This window comes from Mastigoproctus giganteus, chromosome 5 (genome assembly GCF_048544385.1).
Source record: "Mastigoproctus giganteus isolate SK-2022 chromosome 5, ASM4854438v1, whole genome shotgun sequence".
Lineage (NCBI taxonomy): Eukaryota > Metazoa > Arthropoda > Arachnida > Uropygi > Thelyphonidae > Mastigoproctus > Mastigoproctus giganteus.
The window spans coordinates 150,226,858-150,246,611 of NC_143579.1; the positions used below are offsets into that span (position 1 = coordinate 150,226,858).

The 19,754-nt window shown below is 33.3% G+C and overlaps 1 long non-coding RNA gene across 1 annotated transcript in view; it reads right to left on the reverse strand.

Annotated features, from left to right (window-relative positions):
• Positions 1-11,616: 11,616 nt before the first annotated feature.
• The window catches only part of LOC150085764 (uncharacterized), a 29,642-nt gene continuing 21,504 nt past the window's right edge, over positions 11,617-19,754 (reverse strand). The window contains exon 3 of the long non-coding RNA XR_016546936.1: positions 11,617-11,828. This is a non-coding gene — a long non-coding RNA (uncharacterized LOC150085764). The remainder of the gene's footprint in view (positions 11,829-19,754) is intronic.

A 19,754-nucleotide genomic window follows, 5' to 3' on the forward strand; every position in this document is an offset into this window, starting at 1 on the left:
AAACTGAGTTTAAAGTACCACTGCTTACCATTCTGACTTCTCCCACTCAACCTCCCTTTATCCATAGCAGGAACCTGTCCTTAATGTTACACAGCTCCAATTTGTACAGCAGTCTTTACGTGCAACAGTACCAAAAGCTTTCCTGAAATCCAATATATATCAAAATTAAGCTGTTCATAATTGGAGAGGATGATTGAGGATTGGCCAAGTACATTTTTTGCTTGTTGCAGAAACTTATGGCTTTAGATTTGCATCCATGGTTCAATCTTTATATTTGCAGATGCCTCTCAAAGTGGCTCATATTCTGGGAATAAGAGGATACAAGATCTCCATAGAAATATCAGTCGATGAGTGTTTGTGATATTGTATTTCTATTGCAAATGAAGTGGAGCTGAGAATAGAGCCTTGTGGGAGTCCTTCCTGTATGAATGTTTAAGATAGAACCTGCCAGTATTGAACTTGGAAGTGTTAAATAAAATACAGTAAATGGCCTCATATCAAATGAATGGAGATCTCTTAGAATGCCACAGTACTATTTGGTATCAAAAGCTTTCTCTATATCAAGAACCATGACAATGATGTTGATTTCTGATAAATGCATTTCTTATTTTTGATTCAGCATTTAAGGGAGACATAGTTTTACCCAAGCGGTTACGTTTTGGGACTCAAGGTGAGTCGATAGTGCACCATTTTTTGACAAAGTTTTACTCAAGCAACTGGTTAGAAAATTGGTCTATAGTTAAGAGGAATCCAAATGATCTTTTCTGGGTTTAGGGATAGCTATTAAAGAGGAATGTTGCCAGGAACTAGGGAGTGTATGTTTAGAAAAGACCCGATTGTAAATATGTACATTATATAAATTTCATCGGGACAAGAAACCTTTGTGGGAATTCTGCCAAAGGAGGATATTTTCAGTATTCTCTACAATGTCCAATGGGAATATTATCTGATGTCTTTCTAACATAATCTGGATTTTCCATTTGGTCTGGCATTACTAGCAGATGGTATTGACACTGGCTATTATTCCTTAAAAAGAAAACTAAAGAGAAAATGGCACCAGAAAAGAAACAGAATCATATCACTTGTAAAGAGCTCTATGAATTGCACAGAAAAATTGCATGGCACTTGGGACTGAATATTAATGGTAGGGAAGTGTATGTTAGTGTATTAAGAAGTTGATGAAAGATGATTTCCGCGCAATACATGCTAACATACTGTGAGAATATTCTGTAAACGAAAATTTTACAGAAAGCAAGTTTTCGTATTGTTATATCTTTTCACAATTTGCAATAATCACTAATTTAAAATGTTTATATAACTTAATATAAGCCTAATTGGCTTCAAAAGATGATTATAGTCAATATCAACTAAACTGTATGTTTACAAATATTACTTTAATTAATTAACCAATATAAAAAATAATTTAAATTTTTTTTTAAAAAAATACAGTGTAACAAGAAAATACACACAGCAATTACTGAATACAAATACACACAGCAATTACTGAATTATTTAATCTAAAGTGATAATAGTATATATAAAATTATGTGTAATTATTTATTTAAGTGCGATTTAAGTGTTGCAGTAATTTTATTTGATAAAGTTTTCAGAAGGATAAAGTCAATTTATCTGCACAACTGCCAAGAATATTCTGATCCATAATGTAATTAAATGTTCAAATGTGAAAACCATATAAAAAAAAAATTATAAATATTTGTAGATTTGTGCACTCCAGTGCATTTTAGCTTTCCTTCTAAACTTGATACTGAAGCAATATTTGTTAAAGTTAGCTTTGGTTTGCACTGATAAATTCATAACCAAGTATACTGATGAAACAGTAAAAACTGAGTTGTAATTCTGCAAGGCATCCTTTCAGTTACAAATCAAGTTAATTTTTTTTTTTTTAAACAAAAATATCAGATAATTTAATATTTTAATAGAAAAAAAAGTATTCCATTATAGGAAGGGTATATGCTCAAAAAACTAGATACAAATTGTCATAAATCAGAATGAAGTTCAGAAAATTACTGTTGCTTCACTGAATCTAACAAAGGAAACCAAATTATTTTTAATCTACTGTTTTATTTTTTTCCTTGCTGCTGCACTGGTTGTCAGGCATGCACATTAACACAGTTTTTTTTTTTTTTTTTTCATAAGCCACATAAAGGGTAATAAATATTCCAGAATAACTTTCATTTCATTGTATAACAAACTTTTGATTTACACATTTATTTTGGTTACACTGTACTATATTAAATATAAAACTAAAATAACAGAATACTCCCAACAGAGAAGAAATTTATGTGAGAGGAAATATTAACGTCAGTTACTCAAATACAACTGATGTACACATTAACAAATCATATAATTTTCATGCCAAATTTAAGAAAGAATAAATTACTGATTTATATATTTTATTGTTTATTAAAATATATATATAGTTTGATTACAAATCTCATATTAATACTATTGACAAGTCAGGATACAATTTAAGTTTTAATATTTATTCTGACTTTATTTAATAAAATACTTAAAATAAACATTATTCAACAAAGCTGTTTTTAACATGAACATAAGACATAAAAAATGAGTGACTAGCCTAGTATTTCAGACATTTTTTAAAGACAGAATACAATGATGTAAACATCAAGTAAAAAGATGTATAGACATCTTACTAAAAGTTTAAAAAACTCTCTTTAGCAACAACAAAGCAAATATATATATATAAAATAACAAAAATAAATTATTTATTCCCCCAAAGTTTGCTTAAAATAAGCAACTGCTAAGGAAATATTTCCAGTTCATTTTGTAAATTTCTCAAAATAAAATTTTACTACAAATGAAAGGAGGAACATCATTCAGTGTATATGTTGCATAAGAATATTATTTTTGAAATGTTATAAGAAACAATAACAAACAATCATTCAACTAGTTTACTTGATTAGTGGAAATAGTAAATTTTGTATTATGAGAATTCTAACAGTTAATTTTTTGAAATTTAACAATACAGAGATCAAATTCTCATCTTATTTTTCATTTTACAAAAATAGAAAACACATCATGGATGTGATTTTAAATGTAGAGAGCAGCATTTTCTCAACAGCCCCTTAACCTATTCAAAATTAGGTTTCATTGTTGTTCACCATATATTAAGCATAAACTGTATTTAAAATATGTGCTCTATATAATAGGGCATTGTGGGTTGAAATCAAGCTAAAGTAGATAGATGCATATTTTGCTCCAGATAAAGCAAAGCGAAAAAAAAAAAAAAAAAGTGTACTTCTATCTACTTTCAAATAGCTTATATTTTAGAAACAAATTTATGTTTAGTTTTGTATTATACCAACAAGAGAAACTTAAACTTTCATATACAGATTTAAAAAATCCTGAATATGACTGAAACTGCATTCTGCCAAATGAATAATAATGTATAGTAAAAGCCTTTCCAGTTTAACAGCTGGAAAGGCTGTTTTACTATACATTTTCAACAGTTAGGTGATAAAATGGATTACAGTACAATGGGCTTTTCTAAAGTAACGAAAGGAGAGCTTACATGCTAATAATGTTAATTTGAGGTTTACAATTACATTTGAATTGTCATAATAACAGTATTCTGACAATTTTTTAATCTCCAGTCAATTTTTTTAATCTCCAGTGTAGTTTCATTGGCAACTACTATAAGAGTCTTTTCAAAGTTGAAAATTAAATAACATATGCGCAAATTAGTGCATTTTAATTAAGGGTTTTGAGATGCTGTTATCTATATATGCAAAGTGAAAACAGAAAGTGATAAGTTTTGAGTACTGCAATAAGTGCAAATGTGGATTAAAACAATTCTAATGAAGAATTAGAATTAAAAACAGAACAATATCCCTATGATAAAGCTGCATGTATGAAGTGTTATTCTTTATTATGCCACATGTTTATTCATATATAAGGGCTTCCTTCACAATAATCAACTATGAGTGTCTTAGTCACAACAAAAACAAGACATGGAATTCTGTATTTCAAAAATTGAATGACGTGCAAACACTAAATTAAATGTTTACTGTATTTGTAGTTTGTTGGAGCAAGGGACTGTGAAGAATAATATGTAATAACAGCATCCAGAGTAATCTATGCTGGTAACAGAAAGGACTTTGTTCTGCAGTTTGTCTAAAAGAATGTTCAAACTGTTATGTTTCATTTTTTGAATGAAGTGAAGCACCAATTTAAATTTTTGAAAAATTGATCATGGCAGCAAACTTTGAGTATGCTTGCATGCATAGACAACACGTTTAAGAGCCATAATTATAATGGTAAAACACAGACACCATCTGACTCTTCTGTTGGACTCTATTCCTAATGACTGGCTGGATAAAAATCTCCCAGTTCACAGATGAATAATTCAATTCAACACTTTTGCAACTTTAATTTATTTTGAGAAAGTTTCCTAAATACACTATAAGAACAAAGTATGGCTGCACTGGCAGTGAAAAAATAACACATTCATCACAATTGGAGAAAAAAAGAGAAACCATAAACTTCAGATAAAATGGATGTGGAGTTTACAATGGTAAAAAAATAATAAAACAAAAATTTTATCAGGTATGTGTCTACTTATTATTTTTTACCATTGAAAAGTCCATATCAATTTCTTAAAATTCAAATAGCATTAATTTGCTCATTCATTCTAGGCTGTATAAAAATGTATGTGTGCATGTGCACGCACAGTTTCAGAAAATGTTGGTTCATTTTCTTCAGGATTTACCGAGGACTTAAATAAACAATGAGAAAAAGTTTATATAAACATACATCCTCTTATTTTGAATCATTAAGGAGCTATGGCTATTTGAATTTTAGGAAACTGATATGGGTTTTCAATGGTAAAAATAATAAAACAAATAAAGTTTCCTAAATACATGTTTACCACTATAAGAACAAAGTATGGCTGCACTGGCAGCCATACCAACAGATAATGTTGATTATTTTTTACTATTGGAAACTTCACATTCATTTTTGAGAACATTTTTCTCCCGACCCATCTCTCCCCCACATCCATTTTTCAAAAATGTATATGTGGAGTAAAATCCATTTTACCATTGGAATTTTTCTCCATGTCCATTTTTCAAAAATGCATTTCGGGTAAAATCCATTTTATCATTGGAAACTCCACATCAAGTTTTTCAAACAGCCAATAGCACCATGACCATTGAGAATTCGACACTTTTATATGAATTTTTCACTGTTTCAGGTCCTGTGAATCAATTCTAAAAGTATGGCCTGCACGTTACAAAACACCCTATAAAAAAAAAGTAAAATTGTGTGTGTGCATGTGCACACACAAAATTCTACTTTTTTAAAATAAATATTTAGTATGTTATTATAGCTTTGAATATACTGTACTGTATTGAGTATTATAATGCCAGTCTTGCACATTGCAGCAGAGATAGAGCACTGAAGTTAAATACAGTATATTATTTTACTCTTCAATCTCTTAAGTTTTTACTGTTGGGAGATCATCATGTCTAGCAATTAAGAATATATAGGCAAAAACAGTTAAAGAATCTAAGATAAGAAACAGACAACCCTTGTCTTTGGGCTTCTCTAATTATCTAGTGTATGTTAAAATTAATAGATAACAGTGAGTTAAATGTACTTGAATGAAGAAGTTTAAAAGTTTGCACTCAGGCATTCTTAGAGTGTAACTGTACATATAGGATAATAAAGGTCCTGTAAATTATCTAAGTAGGGGAAGAGGTGGTCATTATTTGAACAGCACTGTAGCATTTAATATCATATTGTGGAGGGGGGGGGGTAGAGATTTTATGCTGTGGGATTGTTTTGGGTGGAAAGGAAATGTAATTCAACCACAGACATGTTTACTATATGTAAAAATTTGCCCCAGACAATTTTCCGAACCTTTACTAGCCACCCAATGTGCAGTTATGCTAGTTAAAGAATCAAAGATAAGAAACATACAACCCTTGTCTTTGAGCTCCTCTAATGGTCTAGTGTATGTTAAAATTAATAGATAACAGTGAGTTAAATGTACTTGAATGAAATAGTTTAAAAGTTTGCACTCAGGCATTCTTAGAGTGTAACTGTACATATAGGATAATAAAGGTCCTGTAAATTATCTAAGTAGGGGAAGAGGTGGTTGTTATTTGAACAGCACTGTAGCATTTAATATCATATTGTGGGGGGGGGGGTAGAGATTTTATGCTGTGGGATTTTTTTGGGTGGAAAAGAAATGTAATTCAACCACAGACATGCTTACTATATGTAAAAATTCTCCCCAGACAATTTTCCGAACCTTTACTAGCCACCCAATGTGCAGTTATGCTAGGGTAATGCCTAATATCAAACTGTATACAACTTCTTGCATAAGCTTTTAACTTTAATAACATTTCACCACTTCTAGCAATCAGAATAAAATGAAAAGCAAGAATGTTTATTCCATCTTTAACTTTTTTACTTACCACTATTTCTGCCTTCCTACAGCTATAAGCTTTTTTTACCAGCAATAGACTGGGACAAGAAATTGGCCATGACATTTAAAGTAAATCAGACCAGCAATGGCAACTAGCATGACCTTGGGTATGGATTATTAAAAATAAACAAATGAGAAATCATGTACTGATAATCTCTTGCCCTCCTTACTCAAAGAGGACTTTAAAACTTAAAATTAGAATGTTGGAAACAAACAATCAGTGAAACTGGAAAAGTGAAAGCATTGTTAAATTTATAGTAATGTACTGTTTTAAATGTCTTCAATAAATTCATCAAGTACTGAAAATTATAAGAAAAACCAAACTGAAAAATCATGCATGGATAACCCGAAAATTAAATAATCCACACAAGGATTATTAATATTTCTTTGTTTTCCATTAGAGTCAACTCACTGGCATTTGTCAGATGGGCCAATGGGCTCGCTGTAAAGGAAAACAGATGATCGGCCTTCCACCATTTCTGACCAAACCACTGTCTTAACTGACAATTAGTTTCCAGTGGCTTCCCACCAAGTAACTCCACTTTCCACTAACTTCCCATCCAGTTAGCATGGATGGGAAGTTCCACTCCTAGAATGCCTGTGTACAAATAATAAACTTTATTAATATACTTTTAACTTAGTGTTATTTATTAATTCCAATTTTGGCACTCCTTAGAGAAACTTGAAGGGGGTTGTCTACAGGCAGGCCTTGCATAATGCGAGTTCGATTAATGCTAGTTGAAAAATTATAACACTTTTCACTTTACACGATGCAAATTTCCGGTTAACACGATTTTTTATTTATTTTTTTAATGCGATAGTTGAAAAAGATTTGAATCGCGTGTTAAGCTTACCGCGAGTCGTACGGCCAATAAACAAATGTTTGCCCGCCTCTGTGTTCCATCAACCATCGGAAGAAGACGTGTTACTTGTTTGTCTCCTACTAATGAATTCAAGGCACACTTGCATAAAAATTCAAATTTTTAAATGAGGCAGATGAAAATGTTACCGCAAAGGAGATAATGGTAAAAGAATTAGATGAAATCTTTCGTATCGCAGAGAACCTCAAACAAAAGGTTTGAGGTTTTCTGCGATATTTATTTCGCCAGGGCCCAGAGAAGACTGTTGTCGGCTATCAAAAATTGATTGATGAAAAGAGAAAGTCAACACTGTTCAAATATTTCAGCAACAGTCATTTCTTCATTGTGTATTTTATGTCAGAGGTTCCCAAACTTTCTCAGTTCACAGCGCCCTTAGTGTCTCAGTAATTTTTTCAAGGCCCAGACCAAAATAAATACCTAACAGTTCCGTTTAGTAGTTAGGTCCAAACAACTTAATAAGAAATGCTGAAACTGAACTACCTCGAGCTAGTAGTTCGCACGGTGTCCGACAGATGTCGAGTATCGCTGTGTTTCCCTCGAAAATTTAAAATATTCCGCGGCGTGCAGTTTGGGAACCGGTTTTATGCAATAAACATTTAATTCCATAATTATTTTCATTATCTTTTACATTGTATACAGTTAAAAAGTTATTTAAAATTCTTTATAGACATTCCAGAAGGTCAAGGACCAATTATAATTTTTCCTATTGATTATTATATTCGATTAACGCGTTTCCGTTTTGCGCAATGCGCTCGCGGGACGAACTAATCGTGTTAATCGAGGCCAGTCTGTATTTCTATCCTATATATTATACATTATTCTTTAGTTATTTTGATCTTTTAGTAAAACTGCTAGACATAGTTATAATCCCACAGGATTAAAATTTTACAGACTGAAGAATAAAATAATACTATATATATATATTTAGACTTAATAAAAGGTAAAAGTGAATATGTTTGAATGGAATTTCAGGAAAAGTGTCCCAGATCAGATTAATGCCATAAAATTATTACATAGTACGTAAATAAGGATTTAAGGTAAAGTATGCGAACAGTGCTAAAGTACAATATTGTACAATAAAAGCTATACCATATAGCCCCCAAGGCAAAATTAATATGCATATAGAGTTAGCCTATAGGCCAAAAAGGAAGATAAGATTTCAGAATATACATATAGAGAGAGAGAGAGAGAGAGAGAGAGAGGGCAAACAAACAGTTTTGATAGTTAGTTATTAATATTGGAATTCCAGCAGTCAAATGCTCATAGTTTAATGCCTAAATGTAAAGTACAATACTCAAAGGAAACGTCAAACACTTAAGGTTTAAAATGCGATGGCTAACAGGCAAGGCAGTAAAATATTATTCACATGTACTCTGAAATGAAAGTCATTATGACACTGCTCACTGATATTTTCAGCACTAATATTTTAAATCTGATACCGCCTCTGAATCAACTCGATTTATGTACAGTACACTTATTAATTATGCTTTCACAAATATATTAAAAATAATTGCGCAGAATAGTGGTCCCTTTAGCCAACTAAAATATTTAAGTATCCTAAAAGAATTGAATTTAATACGAGGAGCATCAATCAACATGTAAGCAAATGTTGTTATTGTATATTTTCATGAAAATTATTTAAAATAGGAATAATTTTTGATTTTCAAAAAATATTACTATTTAGGATTCAATTAATCAAGAGAAATTCCCATAAAGGACATGAAAAGATCTGAAAAGCAATCCAGAATTTTAATGAAAAAAAAAAAAAAAAAAAAAAAAGAAAGAAAGAAACCTCAACTTGATATGACCTTTTCACAAGTTTCATATAAAGTATGAAAGCTCTGCACATTTTTAAATAAGTTTTTTCTTTCTCATTTTTAGAGCTGAATATGATAGCAAAATTATCAAAAATAAAATCAAGATCATTTTTTTTTTTTTTTTTTTTTGCAGGTTTTCGAAATTATTGGAAATAAAACAACAGCTACTATTACTTGTAAACAAAGTTAACAGATGGCACTACATCCCAGTAGAGTTTAAAGATTTGCTGTACCCATACAAATGCAATTTATTGATACTATGCCAAACAACCTTCAAAATGCACACACACACATATATACATACCTACATACTCCAAGGGCCCATGTTGGAAATTGTGTGTGTGTGTGTGTGCAGGTATGTACGTGATTGTTTACAGTTGCTAATGAGTTAAAAACACCTACTGCTAAGGACATTAAGAAGTCCATAGCAGAATAAGTATAAGCAAAGATTCCTGTTTAATGAAACATCCCTATAGTGATTACTATTTCATGATTACGCTGCTAAACTGAGCATCCATATTATGATGCCAAAGATTTTGCAGCTGGGTACAGAAATTTTCCCTGAGGTTCAATTTGCATCTTGTCTACAGTGCAGCATCACTTGTAACTAAATCTAAAAGTAATAATCTCATGTACAACAACAGCATTCATTATATCAATGCTGGTATATGAGTGATCAGGCAATAAAACTGTCTTCAGTCACATTTCCTGTTCAATATGATTTCTATTCCATGACATATACTCATTTATAAATAAATCTGAATGCAGAGTTTACAACCATATACTCAAACCTACTGTTCCACTACAGTACGACAATTCACTGGAATATAAACAGTATAGACACTTAAGGAACTGCATCCTTATGGCATATAAAAAGTACACAAAAGGACAAAACAGCAGCATCACTATGTATCTGAGAGTCCTAATCAATTAGTTAAGCAATGTATAAACAGATATTTTGACCAAATAAAGGGGGGAAAGCTAAATGACATATACACATGTTTCAAATATGAAACAATGCATAGGCCTGATGTAGCCGAGTGGTCAGGAGTGCAAGTGCAGTAGCACACGCTCTTTGAGTGGACTGGGGTTCATGCCCAAGACTGCTAAATACAATTAATGTTTGTATTGATTGATTTATTGTAAACTCCACTGACGTAGTGGTCGTGCCAGAGTATAAACAAGAACATATTTTGCAATTATTAACTGACCAGTTAGTTATATCAAACAATCCTGCAATCAAGATTACAACAACCAACAAGCCTACCTGTTTTTGGTTCTGCTAAATATTTCCAGAATAGTTGAAGAAATATGAACACAAAGCATATCTATTTTAATTGCTACAATATCAACATATTTGCTTAGAAAAAGGCTGGAAGACAGTATAAAAATACATTTTCATATTGCATACAAACTAGATTTTTTCTTTCTTCATATTAAAAGTTAAAATTAAACTGAAAGGTAACATTAATCTATTCTAGAATAGAAAAAAAGTTACATCACAACCATTTGTTCCTATATGTGGCTTATGAGAAAAAAACAGAAAATTAAAAAAACACGTATGAATTACAAACAAAATCAGTAGCTGCAAATTATTACTTTTTTCACAAAAACAAATTCACAGAATTTAAGGAACTGATTTGATATCAAAATTAAAAGTGAGGAGAAAAGACTGAATATTATAAATGAATTGAATTTTAAACTATAAAAATTTTTATACTTCATCCAATATGGTCCATCTGCAATACAACATCCAAAAAATTAACTTTAATAAAGTTTATGGTCTTAAGTTAACAATAACATTAACAATCTTCATTTAAGAAACTTTAATATACGATCAAAATTTTTCCAAATTAACTGAAATTAAACAATTAAGCTTTCATCTGCACAGCAGGTGAATAAAAATAGGCGTGAAAGCTGAAGTTAATTATACTATGCATTCAAGTCGTTGTTTGGCAGCTATGACAACAAAGATGCTTTTTTTTTTTCCTTTTTTTTTTTTTCCTTTATTGACCAAATCATTATATAGGCATAAGTTTTCTTCTCATAAATATTTCCTTTTCAACGTTGCAGGCGGCTGTCATAACAGAAAAGAAATGTGAGAAATTCGCTTCAGACAGTTGATTTCACTAAGTGTTCCCCCTCCCTCAACCCAAAATCACAGTTTCAAAGCCAACGGGCATTAACTGGAAAATATGGCAAGAAGGCAATACTTTCTCTGCAGCATTGTCTCAACTTTTTCTTCCTTTATCATCCACAGAAATCTTTTGATGCTCAAAAGCAGGACAATTGTTTCAAAGTTATATTCCAAGTTCAAGAGGATTTATTCCACAAGGAAGAAACAAGGCATAAGTTCCAATATACATATATATATACATATATATATATATATATATATCCAGTGCCTGTACAAGTTACTTTTTTTTATTTTTTTTTTTGCCTTTAATCATAAAGCTTGTTTTCCCTCCTCAAAAACTTTATACAATACCTTCAATTAAATTGAACCTGCCAAGAGACAGTGACTCAGTAATGATGGCAATAATGGGAAATATCTGAGATCAAAACAATTTGCAACAAAATTGACTTCACATTCAGATGGCTAGCAACAATCACTATAATACCTTATTTTAGGATCACCACTCTGTTCCACACTTGCATCTGAAACCAAAAATGCATATTACCATCATATAAAAATAAATGACTTTACATATGAATATAGAAATAATATATGAATTGGGAATATATATTGTTAGAATATATGGGAGAAAGGATTTATTGTATTAATACAATGCAATAAAGATTACATAACTTTAATTATCCAGTTAATTAGTTCCGTTCAATTATTCAGTCATTACATAACTTCAATTCCACCAATATGCATACTTGTCAACTTTTAGAAACTAGAATCCAGAAAACTTAATACAGATATATTTTCCAGATGGAATGTATCAAACCAATATGCTAGAATGTTTCTTCCAAATTAAAAGAAGAAACATTCTGAAATTTTATTATCCCATCACTTCAATCATAATTAAATGAAATGGAAGAGAGAAAAGGCCAATATGATCCTTAGATTATTTCTCTTTAGTGATACACAAGAAAGTCACTTCTACACATCACTGTTGAAACTGAAGAGAACCTTATTTTATGATTTTTTTTTACTGAAAACCATAAACACAAAAGGTATCAGAACCTGTATTATTTAGTACTGTGTACAGGTTGCAGATAGACAAGACAAAAGATTTAAGTGTAATGTCGTTGGCATTAGACTTGAATTGTAGATTGTAATTTTTGAGAAATATATGTGAAAGAAAGTTGTTCGCAAAACAGAAGTAGAAGGGATAAATTAGGAAGAGAAAAAGCTGGTTCTGTGAGTTTGGAATGGATGCTGATTGATTGTAGCATGTGTTTGGACTGGTTTGGAAGAGAGTGACTGAAAAGTGTGTGTGTGTGTGTCTGTGTTTTTGTTAGTTGTTGGTGCATCGGCTTCTGTGGCCATAATGCACCTCCCAAAGTTTTTGCATCTACTCTGATCCAAGCCCGAGGCGGGATTAGAACCCACGACCTTTGGGTTGCAAGTAGGCACTTTACCCACCCAGCTAGCCCAGTCAGAGAGAGAGAGATGACACTTTAAGAGAAGAATGGAACACAGAAGCTTGAGAGAGGTTTTGGGGCCATTAGAATCCCCAGATGGTAAGGCTGATTTGATATTTGTACAGAGTGAGTTGTTGTTTAGAAGAAAAGTAGTGCCAACAGCAAAAAAGAAAACCCAATTTTTTGTATGCAGAGGAAGCAATATTTATGGTTTACTTATGCCTAGAGAGATTAGAAGTTAGGTTAATTTCTAGTAGAGATATGTAATCATGTTTAGAAATCTGAGTGTCACTGAGGACCACCAAAGGTGCACTGGACTCTTTTTTTTTTTTAAGAGAAATAAGACAGGGCTCAGTTTTAAAAGGATTAAAGTTAATTAAGTTTTCTCTTCTTCACTGAGGAATTACCTGGGTATCAGCATTTCAGGATCTTGGAGGATATTTGAGAATTTGAAGCTGTTTTTCTAGCACTAGATTTCACAAATTGGATGCAGGAATAAAGTGCGCTATTATCGGCAAAACTAAGGAGAGGATTTCAGTAAGTGGAAGGAAGTCATTAATATGAAAGAGGAAAGAGTGGGGGGAGAGCTGAACTTTGAGGAACATCAGCATTAGTGGAGAAGTTAGAAGACAGGGAGCCATCCATCACTCACAAGGAGGGAGGGGTCAGAGAGAAAACTGGACACTCAATTACAAAACATTTGGCAATCCATAAGATGGGGAGCTCGTTTCAAAAAGTTATGCTAAACACATCAAAAGACTTAGGAATGTCAAGGGCAACTGCTTGAGTTTTGCAGTTTTCCATTAAATTTGTTATTTATGTTACTCATATATATATATATATATATATATATATATTGAGCAACATATTAGCTTATGTTCCAATTGATCGAAACCATATTTGTGACCACTAATAAGATAGTTTAAGAGTTGGGCAGTTGATGGATTTCTCCATTACAGTGGGGCCTTGGCTTATGATGACATTGACATCCGATATTCTCAGGAATCGATATACTTTCCATTTGCAGGTACCAAACATGGGTGGAAATTTTCAGATGTGTGGCACATGGAAAATCACTCGTACAATTGTCCTCAACCAATTAGCGTCTTTGTTATTGTTCAATGGCATACAGAACACCACTCTTATGATTGTTTCAGATCTATGATGATCTGAAACTTAAAGCTCCATCAACCAGTGGCAGTGCAGTGCTATGCACTTTGAAGACTTTAAAGCCAGCCGAGTTTTTGGTTCGAACACTTCAAAAAAATTTGAAGGAGCTAAAAATTTTCAGATGTGTCGTGCACGGAAAATTACTCTTGTGATTGTCCTCAACCAATTAGTGTCTTTGTTATTGTTCAACATTTTTGTTCAATGGTACACAGAACATTACTCATATGATTGTTTCAGATCTATGACGATCTGAAACTTAAAGCTCCATCAACCAGTGGCAGTGCAGTGCTATACACTTTGAAGACTTTAAAGCCAGCCGAGGCTGGTTCGAGCACTTAAAAAAAAAAAGGGCCGAATATTAAAAGTGTTGAAAGACATGGAGAGGCATCCAGTGCTGATAAAAAGGCAGCTAAGACCTTTAAAATTTAATTCCAAGAGTTTGTTGATCAGGAGGGTTATCTTCCCTAGCAGGTTTTTAACATTGATGAAACCGGCCAATTCTGGAAGCTTATGCCCTGGAGAACGTACATCACTAAGGACGAGGCTCGTTTACCTGAGCATAAGCCTATCCTGGCACCCGACAGGATAGGCTCACTATCCTGTCGGGTGCCAATGCCTCTTTTTAAGCTGAAGACTTTGTTGGAGTATCAATTCTAATAACCCCAGAGTATTTAAACAACAAAGGTCAACAAAGGCATGCTAGAAGTATTTTGGCACTTGGGTTTCTGGATATGTCTTCAATATGAATGGGAGCTTGAAGTTTTCTGTCCTTCAGTGAAGAGTTATCTTGAGAAAAATAAGCTTCCTGTGAAGGCACTGCTCCTGCTGGATAATGCACCAGGCCATGATTCCAACCTTGTTCAATCTCTTCGCGCACAATTGATTTTGTTCAAGTCAAATTTTTGCAACCCAACACCACTCCTCTTCTTCAACCAATGCACCAGCAAGTGATTGCAAATTCAAGAAAATCTACACCATGAAAATGTTCGCAAGTATTTTCAGTGACCTCTAGTGAAAATGCTGTCACCCTCAAAGATTTTTGGAGGTCGAAGGCTGTGTGAAGCTGATTGTAAGTTATTGGAATGATGTTTCCACCAGGTGCTTAAATTCAGCCTGGAAAAACATCTGGCCTTTAACAAATGATATTGTTCCTCTTGGTAAATCAATGGGTCTGGAGGTTGGCAAAGAGGATGTGGAGGACCTTATTGACGCTCATGGACATGAGCGAACAACAGAGAAGCTAAAAGATTTGGAGAAAATTAGAGTGACACTGGAGAGGAAGAGGAAGAAAAAGACACCCCAAAAAGTGTCAGCTAAAGACTGTCATTCTTGTTGGGAGCATTTAAGAGAAGTAGCAAAAAAATACCCTGACACTAAAAACACTGAACTCATGATGTGCAAAACGGAAGACAAGTCATTTCTTACTTCAGGAAGCTATAAAAAGTTATCAAAAACAGTCCACTTTGGACAGTTTCTTTGCCAGTAGTAGTAGCAGAAGACAAAAGACTTAAAAGACACTTGATGCTTGATATAGTCTCACCACTACTACACCACCATTGATTTCATGAGCTCTGCACTTCAAGTCTAAGGTAAATGCTAATTTATTGTTTTTTTTATTTTATTTTAAGATGTTTTATGGCTTTATTAAATAATCTTTATAAAACACTCATTTTTAATCTAAAAATGAAGGATAACATGTAAAAATGCCTATTTCATATGTTGTTGGGAACGAATTACAGGAAATCAATGTATTATTGGTTTCAACTTAACAATATTTTCAACGTACAATGGGTTTCGCAGAACAAATTACCATCAGATGTTGGGAACCCACTATACACAGGGAAGGAATGGAGGTAAATGCAATAGTTCTATAAAAAGTTCTAAAACTTTTTACAGACTGGTTATCTGGATATGCAAAAACTTCGCAAGTGGAAGGAAAAACAACAGTGGAATAAGAAAGTGAAAAAAGGTGATACAATGTTTTGTTATCACATTGTACAAGTGCAGGAGCAGGGTTTTCAGAACAAATGGAGTAATGCTATCAGGATCTGGAGCTTTCTTGGCATCAAGATTATTCAGAATTCTTCTAATATCCTTCTGCTGAAAGACCACAGGAGGCATTCAGTGGAGTGGTAGAGGGAGGTTTACAAGATCATCAATAAAAGCAGTTGGAAGAAAGAAAAGTAGGATGCTAGTAAGTCAGCTTTGTCTTTAGTTGAGGATGCAATAGAACCATCAATTTTTAACAGAGGTGAGAGTATAGATGGACAAAAATCGCAGCCAATAGCTTTGGCAAAGAGACCTGAATGCTCAACTACAATTTGGATGAGAAGCAAGTTTCCTTTTCTTAATTTTTCAAAATCAATTTTGGATTGATTAATAACTTTTAAATTGTTACAATTGTTACAAGGTTTAGTGAAGGCAAAAAAGGAGGCTAGCAATTTGAATGCAAGCCAATTGCGATATGCAACATTCTTATCCTGAACAGCCTTAGCACATTTATTGGAAAATAAAAGTTTAGAAAAAGGGAGAGGTTTTAAGGTGGAATGTGGAATAAAAAGATTTCAAAGGTTTTGGCATCTTTAACTAGAAAACGGAAGCCAACAAGAGTTGTCAACGAAAGGAAGTCAAAGAATTCAGAGTGATTTGTGGATTTTGACAATAATAAAAGCAATAGATGAATTTGGAAAAAAAAAAAAAAAAATGGGTTGGAGATATTTTAAGTCAGAAGCGATTTCAAATTAGAAAGTCTCCGACAAGGAATATTAGAGTGGACATATGCACAAGTACTGCCTCTGAAGTGAAAGAAAATGTAAATAATTAGAGAAACTGAAATGAGTGCTGGTTGAAGCAACTGGTAACTGAGATTCTGTCAAAGAGTAGAGAAAAAAACTAAAAAAAAGTGGAACTTTGTCAATTACAGGTAGAAATAGACATAACTGAAATTGGAACTAAGACCACCTATAATTCTGAAATGAATGAGGAAGTTTTGTGCAATGTCTTTTCACAGATACGTTCGTTCTATTAGTTTGCCTTTCATGATTCACAGAACGATTAATTCATGTTATATGAATTAATGAAATTTGTAAAAAAGTGATATATATGTGACAATGTCCCTACATATACACACTACACGAACTCCCTCCAGTCACTAGCTGGCAGAGTACATGCAGGAAGATTATATACTAGCTAATCTGGATACCTCCTAGAGAATTACCAACAGGTTCAGTCAAGTAGACCGGTCCACAAACTGTTTGTTACTGGTCTGCGATGAATTGGAAACTCATAGTGGATGTTACTGGTTTGCAACGATTCTTCCACTAACAGTCCGCAACGATTGTATTTTACAAAAGTACTGGTCTGTGACGGATTGTAAATAAAAGGAACTGGTCCTTTACCACAGATAGTTTGAGAAGCACTGATCTAGTGGGCAGTCTGTTTGATTTTGATTTGTTTGATTTGATTTTTTATGGCGCACTGGCAGGGGCAGTCTGTGAAAACCATTTTAGAGCTGCACCTTGAAATGTAAGGAATACAGAACCTTGCTATGATATCAATGAATACATCAAAAGACATCATTCATACTACATGATTGAAGAGATAGGGTTAGCTGGAGCTTTGAAGAGACTAAATATGGGTTTCATTACTTCAATCCTCAAATAAGCAAAGGGGAAACCCATGTGTAGTCTCCAGAGAACAGCACTGGATCCTGAGAGTTACCTGTGACCATCATACCCCAACTCCTACTTATGTTGCCTCCAGTATACTAGATGAAGTGTTCATCCAGAATTTTTGATGAACTGATAGTCAGAGCCACTTGTCAAGTGGCTCTGATTATCAGTTCCATTAGCATTTTAGGCTCCAAGGTAGCAAGGCCCCACCCAGACTGTCATACTCAGGGATATATACCTGTAAATTGAATATTTTTTAAAATTGAGTCTTCAACTGAATTGTACAGTATAGGAAGGTTGATGCGTGGATGGATAGGATATCCTATCTATTAGGTTAATCCACATGCCATTCAGGAGACACTGCATGATCAGAAAGTTGGTGCACATCCAATTCACCAAATTTCTGACTGTTGGTACATAGAAAGTTAGTGTAGCAGCATAAATCAGTTGGCTCCTCATGTTGTGGCAGAAAACACTCTTCAGATGTTTAGAATTTTCAGGCATGTGATTTGGAGTTTTTTTTTTTTTTTTTTTTAAATCAAATATTACATCTAGGAAGCAGATGCTAGAAACTATAGGGATTACTTGTCCAGTCAGAGTTCCGGATCTGAGTGTGGGTTACATTTCCTACAAAAGTGTACCCCAATAGTCTTTGAGATAAGAGACAGAAACCAGTGTTTCTAGTTATGTAACAATTTTGTTGATGGTTCCTTGCATCTGTCTTTCCACCATTCATATATTGGAGGAATAACTGGATGCTAATGCGGCAATAAAACCCAACCAACCAACTGGGGTAATCGACATACAGAGTGGTAGATACTGTTTTTCGGTAGACTGTGTTAAGTTTTACAATAAATAAAGTGGCATTGAGTACCGAGCCTGTGGGGCCCCCCTCTCTCTTCAATAAGTTTAAGAGATAGATGGTTATGAAGTCAAACCGAAAAAGTTTGTTCATGCAGGAAGTTTTTTGTGAACAATGGGAAATCATCCCACATCCTTAGGTGGTATAAGTAATGCAATACACCATATATCTGTGCAATGTCAAATGCATTTTTTTTTTTTAAATATCAAATAGCATTAAAACATGTTTGTTTTGTATAAAAGCATAATGGATATTTATTTCTGACCAAATCAGCATTTTGAGGCAGATCTATCTTTACACTGCATGGGACTGAGGAGGTCATGCTGTACTAGGAACTAGGTCAATCAAGCATTGATAATTTTTCTATAACCTAGCTCATACAACTAGTTAGAGCAATGGACCAATAGTGTTATGATTTTGTATTATCTTTTTCAGGTTTTCAAAAAACCAGAATGTAAGCATGGTGCTACTTGTCTGGGAAAGCATGTATCCTGTTATGGAGTAACAGCATTGTCTTGAGTTGGTTCAGTAAGTTGAGAAATCATTATGTAGTGAATTCCATCAGGTCCTACTGCACCATTTTTTGATGGTGGATAGGGCTTGATGCAATTCTGCCAGTGTAAATGGGATGTACAAAGTGCTGTGCATTGTTTCAAAAATGAGGCAATGTTTTCAGCTTGGTTTCTTGCTTACAGAATTGGGCTAATTAAGAGGATGTAGCTGAAATTTCTTCAAATGTTTCACATAATACATTTGCTATATCTTTGGGTTTTGCTACATCATGAATCATGTGCAGTTAGTATTATTATTTATTTTTAACAAAAAACTCAATACATATAGTTGTATTCTAAACATGGATGTTTAGAATACATCCACAGTATTTTAGTCCATATTGTCTAGATCCTTGTGGTCCTTGTTATTGTGTCTTGCATGATATGTTCCAAAGTGTATTGAAGCAAAACACTTCTGTATCTCCTTCACTGTTTCACCTAACATGTTTTGATTTTGCTTCAGCCTTTTTATAAAGTTTGCAGTTTTTGAGAACTTCCTGAAGATATTAAATGCTCTATTCTGTTTCTTTTAGCTTTACTGCATTCGATCATCCCACCATGTTTTCAGATGCGTACGAATTATTATGGGCTGTTTCGGGATTGCTAGATCTGCTGCCTTTAGTATTTGGTTAGATATATATACAAGGTGTCTCAAACATATTGGTACAAATGTTTAGGGGAGGTAGGTAACATCTAAAGGAATGTGAATCACATAGGAACCCATAACCGGAAACGT